The following is an 8,014-nucleotide window of genomic DNA, read 5'->3' on the forward strand; positions in this document are numbered from 1 at the left end:
TTCAGGAGACCTGGAGAGAACTCCTGATAACTGGCTTCAGCATGGCTTAGCACTGTCTGTTGCAGCTATTTGAAGAGTGAACCAGTGTGAATAGTCTCTCTTCCTCTCTCTCTCCATCCTCCCTCCCTCTCCCTTTGTCTCTGTAACTTTACTTTTCACTTGAATAAATCTTTTACAAAAAGCTCTAAGTCATAGTTTTTATTTCACTGATTAAAGATTTCATCTATGAAATTTCTATTTGGTTTTTCTTAATGATTTATATCTCCTTAGTAATATTTTCATTCATGTTACTCATTGATTTCCTCATTTCTTTAATCTATCTGAATTTTCTTGCATCTTATTGAGTTTCCTTACAATCATTATTTTTAATTCTATTTGTGGCATTTCATAGATTTCTTATGAAATCTAGAATCTAATTCTCGAGAACTACTGAGTTCCTTTGAAGGTGTCATGCCACCTTGCTTCTTCATGTCTTGTGTCCCTACGTTGATGTCTTCTTGTTTATGGAGTAGGTTTTCTCAGAAAAGCTTATGATTAAGATGGAATTCAGGGTATCACTTGGCTTGTTGCTTTGGACTTTGTTCTAGATGAACCCATCTGCAGGATGAGTACAAGTTACATAGGAGATTTTGCTCTGGGAAGTATGGGTCCAGAGATATGGAATTGAAATAGGATTTTTGCTAGATCTGCCAGATAGATTCCAGTGGGATTGAGGAAATTCGGACTGATTGCTTTAGTCCTGGTATTGACAAGTACAATGGGGTCATTGCACAGATCTCCCAGCTTGAGAGCAGATTTTTTTATGAGCTAAGGGGAACATGTAGAGTAAGAATAGCTCTATGGCTAATGCCCCCAAACTACAACAGTTTGAGAATTCAGGGGATTTGTTCTCTGCCCATAAATTGCTCTAACTGAGCACTTTAGATCTGTTGCATGTCTTCATGGCAGAGCAGTGTTCTGTGGGGGTTGGGGAAAGGGAGGCAGGCAATGTGGCTTCCCTTCTTGGAGCCCAGGCGTTGCTGAGACCACAGTCAGCTTTCAGGCTGAAGTTACAGTCAGTGAATAGCCATGGAATTCTCTCTCAGCTAAGGTTGCATGTGGCAGATTGCATGGCAAGTTCTTCTTACCTTGATTGGTAAGATGGCAACTCCTAGCTGGCAGCTGACTTCCATGCTCCAGGCTTCAGTCATGTCTCTGTCCTCTTTGCTTACTGTCCCTCAGAGTCTTCGTTCCTTCTGTTACTACTTACCGAAAATTTTTGTCAGTCAGAGCCCTGGAAATCTGATCATTTTTTTTTTTCTTTCGCTTCCTGTGATGGCTTAAATCAGGGTGGTTTCACCATATTCAGCCATCTTGGACTGTCAATAGACCTCTTCATTATTGCTTTAATTTCATTATAATCTGTATGGCATTAGTGTAATTTTTATTATGTTAATTTCACTTTTGACCTTTGAAATCCTTAAATTTTCACATTTATATTTCATATCAAATTTTGAAATTCTAAGCCATTGGTTCTTCAAATGTTTCTCTCTCTCTCTCTCTCTCTCTCTCTTCTCTTTTCCTGGGGCTCTGATTATATACTCGCTATACTAATGTTATCTCAGAGATCTCTAAGTCTCTATGAAGTTTTAATGGCTTGTATTTGTTCTCTATTATTTCAACTGATCTTAAAATTTACTGATCTTTTCTTCTGTAGCATCTGATCTTCTGGTAAGCTCACATAATGAAATTTTCATTTAATTATGTTTTTAGGTACAGAATTTCCATTTGGTCCCTTTGTAAGGTTTTCATTTAATGAAATTTCTTTCTTCATTATATTCATATCTTGATTTAAATCCTTGAACATGAACATAGTTCTAATGCTGTTTTTCAGTGCCTTCATCTGTTGATGGAACCATGTCTATAATTTCTAATTTTGTTTTATTTACTGATTTTTCTCCTAATTAGCTATCATCTTGTCCACTTTTTTGTACATCTAGATATCCTAGATAGCGGGAATGCTGTGTTTGTGAAGGTCCGAAGTTTCTTTCCTTTGAAGTGCATTTGGTTTTATTATGTCAGGCATTTAACATATTTGAAAATCAACTTGATTCTATTATGACTTTTGGAATCTGTATTATGACACATTAAAGTAGGCTTTGCTGAGCTGATCTTTCTCCTCAATCTTTGGGTTCTGTAGTCTCTAGATGTCTTGAGTATTCACCAAGGTCTCTCTGCTATTGCTGGTCAGAATTCCAGAGCCTCTCAGTCTTGTGCCAGCTCTGGTGGTTCTTGTGGTTATGGTTTCAGGCAGCCATTTCTTTCCCCAGTAGTTGTCCTTCACCTGGTCTCACCTTACATATAAGCAACTGACTATTGCAAAAATGCAAGGGAACTCTAGGTTGATATCTGTGTGGCTCTCTTTGCCTTTCTTTCTTTCTTTCTTTCTTTCTTTCTTTCTTTCTTTCTTTCTTTCTTTCTTTCTTTCTTTCTTTCTTTTTTTCTGACAGGCAGAATTAGACAGTGAGAGAGAGAGAGACAAAGGTCTTCCTTTCATTGGCTCACCCCCCAAATGGCCACTATGGCCGGCACACTGTGCCGATCCAAAGCCAGGAGCCAGGTACCTCCTCCTGGTCTCCCATGTGGGTGCAGGGCCCAATGACCTGGCCATCCTCCACTGCCTTCCCAGGCCACAGCAGAGAGCTGGACTGGAAGAGGAGCAACCGGAACAGAATCCGGCACCCCAACTGGGACTAGAACCCCGGGGTTCCGGCGCCTCAGGTGAAGGATTAGCCTAGTGAGCCGCGGTGCTGGTCATTGCCTTTCAAATTATAAGTGTCTTCACTTCTCTTACTTCTGATCTTTGTCCCCTAACTGTAAGTGGAGTTTTGTGCTCTGTTTCATCTCTGCCTTATGCAGAGCGCCCTCAGGAAGCAATCAGGGTCAACTGTGGAGCTCCTCACCTGTTTCCTTCATAGAACTTTGTTCAGTTTCTGAAAGTATTGATTCATACACGTCTGTCAGTTTTCTAGTTGTTATGTAGGAGAGATAATCCAAGATCAGTCAAATCTTTCATGGATGAAATTGGGGATCTGGTTTAAATGAAAGCAGAAAGAATACTTTTAGAAATGTACAGGCTAAATACAAATTTGTGATGGGTTAGCAAATCAAGGTCTTATTTATTACAGGATGTTTTAAGGCTATTTTGATAATTTGATTCTTATTAATGGGATTTTATAGCAGTTATTTGTCTTGTTCTCCTATTACATAATAATTTCAACTCCTGTGGTATCTGTTTTTCTCTCCTAAGTGAGTTATTCCTTGATCACAAAGCTGCTGAGGCATATTGCTCATTGATGAGAAAGACGGCTTTCTGCAGTTCTTATTTATGCTGAATCTATTTCCCATTAATCATGGAAAAAGGGTTTATGCCTAAAAGCAACCAGAAAGAGTAGATGTGCAAGATGTTGATGGACAGGATGTATCTTCTTAAACTCACCCAGTCCACTGAACTGTGATGAGCATTTCCCTTCACCAAAACTGTTCTCAGAAATTTAGAGAAGCATGAAGCCATGGTTTAATAATGTCTTTTGACAACAATCTACCTATAAGAATGGGCAGGAATTGGCTAAAGGAAGACCTTTGCAGAAGTCTTTTTTCAAAAAAGAATGTTTATTTATTTTCATTTTATTTGAAAGGCTGACAGACAGGGTTGTGCCAAGTGGAAGCCAGGAGCCAGGATCTCAGTCGTGGTCTTTCATGTGGTTGGTGGGGACCCAGCTACTTAGACCATCATCTACGGACTCTCAAGGTACACATTAGCCAGAAACTGGAATCAGAGGGGGAGGGAATTGGGATTTGAACCAGGCACTCTGATATTGGACGTGGGTGTCCCAAGTCGCATCTTAACTGCTGTGCCAAACATTCACTCTATTGGAAAAGGATTTGTGGAAGACCCAGAGGGAGTTCCTGGCTGTCAGTTTTGCCGTGGTGCAGCCCCGGCCTTTGCAACCATTTGGGGAGTGAACCATCAGATGGAGGATCTCTCTTTCTGTCTCTGTCTCTGTCTCTGTCTCTGTCTCTGTCTCTCCTCTCTCTGTCACTGTCTTTCAAAATAAAATATTTATTTATTTATTTATTTGAAAGGCAAAGGGGTGGAGGGGGGGAATCTTCCATCTTCCAAATGGCTGCAATGGCCAAGACTGGCCAGGCCAAAGATAGGAGTAAAGAGCCTCTGGGTCTCCCACACGGCTGCAGAGGCCCAAACACATGGACCATCTTCTACTGCTTTCTCAGGTGCATTATCAGGGAGCTGGATCGGAAGAGGAGCAGCTGGGCCCTGAACCAGTCCTCATATAGGATGCCGGCACTGCAGGTGGTGGCTTTACCTGATGTACCACAGCGTTGGCCCCAATAAATAAAGCTTTTAAAAATATTGGTGTTGCAAAATCATTAGCCCTAGTCAACAGATCATTTATAATATTCCTGCCTCTAATGCAGAACTGAGAAGGTAGCCAGGAGATCAAATATGTGACACAGAAAGTGTTAAGCCACGGCGCCATGGCTTAACAGGCTAATCCTCCGCCTTGCGGTGCCGACACACCAGGTTCTACTCCCGGTTGGGGCGCCGGATTCTATCCCGGTTGCCCCTCTTCCAGTCCAGCTCTCTGCTGTGGCCCAGGAGTGCAGTGGAGGATGGCCCAAGTCCTTTGGCCCTGCACCCGCATGGGAGACCAGGAGAAGCACCTGGCTCCTGGCTTCGGATCAGCGAGATGCGCTGGCCGCAGCGGCCATTGGAGGGTGAACCAACAGCAAAAAGGAAGACCTTTCTCTCTGTCTCTCTCTCTCACTGTCCACTCTGCCTGTCAAAAAAAAAAAAAAAAAAGTGAACAGCTTGTATTATTTGTTCCATACTCTGACCCTTATTGAGCATTTTATAATTGAGGAAAAGAAGCTTTTGGATTCTAGAAAAAGTATGGAGTCATAAAAGTTTTGGAAACATAATGTGTGAGGATTGGTTTTATTGTCTGAGGTTGCTTGAGAACACAAGCCTTAGGGGAGAATAAAATTTTGGTCTTACTAATTGGCTTTGGAGGTGAAATGGTGGACACTATGCAAAGGCAGGTCTTCAGTATACCAGAAAAACAGAAACTAGAGAGTAGAGTTGGTGCCACCGGCATAATTTCCTTACTTTTTAAATTTGTCGATGGCTTCCTTTAACAGACTATTGAGGAGACAAATTATTTGAGCTCTTTTGAACCAAACTCGGAGTGAAGAAATTCTTGGAATCTTTTTACTATGTCTAGTGATGTGCTTGTAAACCAGCTCTCCTGGCTGGTAAAAGGTGGCAGGGGGTAGCCTTATTTGCAATCCTTGCTAATTTCCATGGCAAAAATATTCCATGACCAGGTTAAAATGACCAGATTTTAACAACCAGCTTGCAAAATTGTTGAATATTCAGTACAATAAGAGCTCCCGTAAAGAGCTCCAGCATACTGATGGCTATGCAGTACAGCAGAGGTCGTGTTGCTGGTTCTTTACACCAACATGGTGGGTCTTTGATCTCAGAATCCTGTCCATCCTACTTTAGAATTCTGGATCCACTTTTTAGGAAGTGTAACTTTATGAAATATAGCTTTTCTGACTGTATCCAATAATGTATGATTTATTAATGCATATAATTGCTGTCAAAATTAAATGAGATAATAATTGTCTAGCATAACTCCTGAAATATAATAAACATTAAATAATTGGTAGCTATCATTGTCTACATTTAGATTTGAGCTTGTCTAGTATAGTTAAATGAAAGTAATTACTTTTTAAATTTTATGATTAAGGAAATTGATTTAAAAATCTATGAGTTCTATACCTGTTGAAATCTTCTATTTTAATAGCCAATTCCATTTCCCTTTGAAAAATTACTTTATGGTAAATTATTTATTCTGACTACATGCAACGTGTGGCTGAATATTGTTTTTTAGACATGTTTTTACAAATTCATGGCATCCCAATAGTCAAAGATTTATAGTTTGGAATCACCATGATAGTAATTTTACAGCAGAAAGTTGATTGAGAGGGACAAGTCAATACCCACAGAGATTGATAAATTAATAAATTGATTAAAATCTTGGGCCTACTCCCATTTTTCTTTTTTTAAAGATTATTTATTTATTTATTTGAAAGTCAGAGTTACACAGAGAGAGTAGAGGCAGAGAGAGAGAGGTCTTCCATCTGATGGTTCACTCCCCAATTGGCTGCAATGGCTGGAGCTGTGCTGATCTGAAGCCAGGAGCCAGGAGCTTCTTCCAGGTCTCCCATGTGGGTGTAGGGGCTCAAGGACTTGGGCCATCTTCTACCGCTATCCCAGGCCATAGCAGAGAGCTGGATGGTAAGTGGAGTGGCTGGGTCTCGAACCGGCACCAATATGGGATGCCGGTTGTTCAGGCCAGGGTGTTAACCTGCTGTGCCACAGCACCAGCCCCCGCCTACTCCCATTTTCATAAATATACTTCTCCAGGCCAGCGATGTGGCTCACTAGGTTAATCCTCCGCCTGAGGCACAGGCACCCAGGGTTCTAGTCCCATCGTGGAGCCAGATTCTGTCCTGGTTGCTCCTCTTCCAGTCCAGCTCTCTGCTGTGGCCTGGGAAGGCAGTGGAGGATGGCCCAAGTGCTTGGGCCCTGCACCCCATGGGAGACCAGGAGAAGCTCCTGGCTCCTGGCTTCAGATCAGCACAGCACGCTGGCCGTAGTGGCCCTTTTGGAGGTGAACCAACAGAAGGAAGACCTTTCTGTCTCTCTCACTGTCTAACTCCACCTGTCAAAAAAAAAAAAAATATATATATATATATATATATTTCTCCAATCAAAATGTCCAAATATCCAAGCTCTTTTTTAGACTTGATAATGGAATTTATTTATTTTTATTTATTTGAAAGGCAGAACAAGAAAGAGAGGTCTGCCATTTGCTGCTTTTCTCTTCAGAAGACTGTAATAGCTGAGGCTGGGCCAGGCCAAAGCTGCAGGATTCCCATGTGGTGGTAGACCCAACTCCTAAGCCACCTTCCTGCATTAGCAGGAAGCTGGTTTGGAACTGAAGGTGAGACGTGATCCCAAGCACTCTGGTATGGGATGCAGGTAAATCAAATAGCTGCTTAACTCCTTGTGTCACAATGTCTGCCCTCTAATAGTGAAATTTAGAGTAAGATAAAATTGTAAGTAAATTACGTGGAACTGATTTTATTGTTTAAAAGGTGCACCATATTTTCATAAAGAATAAATTCTATTTTTCAGAACTCTGTTATTTTGGGAAGTATATCAAAACATTTTGACTCTTGAGGACAATACTGATAGTGCTTTTTGTAGCAGCTCTCTTAGAATGGAAATGTCTCTTTGTCACAACCTTTCTAGAGCTTTGAATGTTGAAGTTCATTCAATAATTACATCTAGATCATTCATTCCTATAAGGTTTAACGGAAAGAATTCTGACTATTTATCTTTAAACAGCTAATGTTTTGCTCTTTTCTTGGTTGTATTTTTTGTTCTTTCAATCATTTAAACATGAGTTTTTTATAAAACATATTTAAATAAATAGCCTGATAATATTTTTAAATATTTTAATGCTCTTTTTGTGTATATTTTGGTAGAAATAACAAGATCACTTTTTTATGCTATTGTGCCAAACCATCAAAATACATATACTACAGCATCACTATTCATACTAAACAAATGGCTCTGATTATATCTGAGTTCAGGCCGCATGTTGGTTATATGACTGCAGCTACAATAATTCAAAACATGATAGGCAGCATTCACAGCTTGTCTAGCCTTCCACTTTTGTGTAATCTTAGAGCTTCCCAATTACACTATTGGAAAAATCAGTGAAAAATGCAAATGGGTAAGAGGTTGTCAAGCAGTCATGTGAACTGGCAAGAATAATAATGTTGGCAGTTCTGTAATCACTGAGCAGACAAAAGCTGACAGAACGAACGCTTTCTTTCCACCAATTGACTAAATGTATATTATTGCTGCATGCTT

Source organism: Lepus europaeus, chromosome 2 (assembly GCF_033115175.1).
Source record: "Lepus europaeus isolate LE1 chromosome 2, mLepTim1.pri, whole genome shotgun sequence".
NCBI lineage: Eukaryota > Metazoa > Chordata > Mammalia > Lagomorpha > Leporidae > Lepus > Lepus europaeus.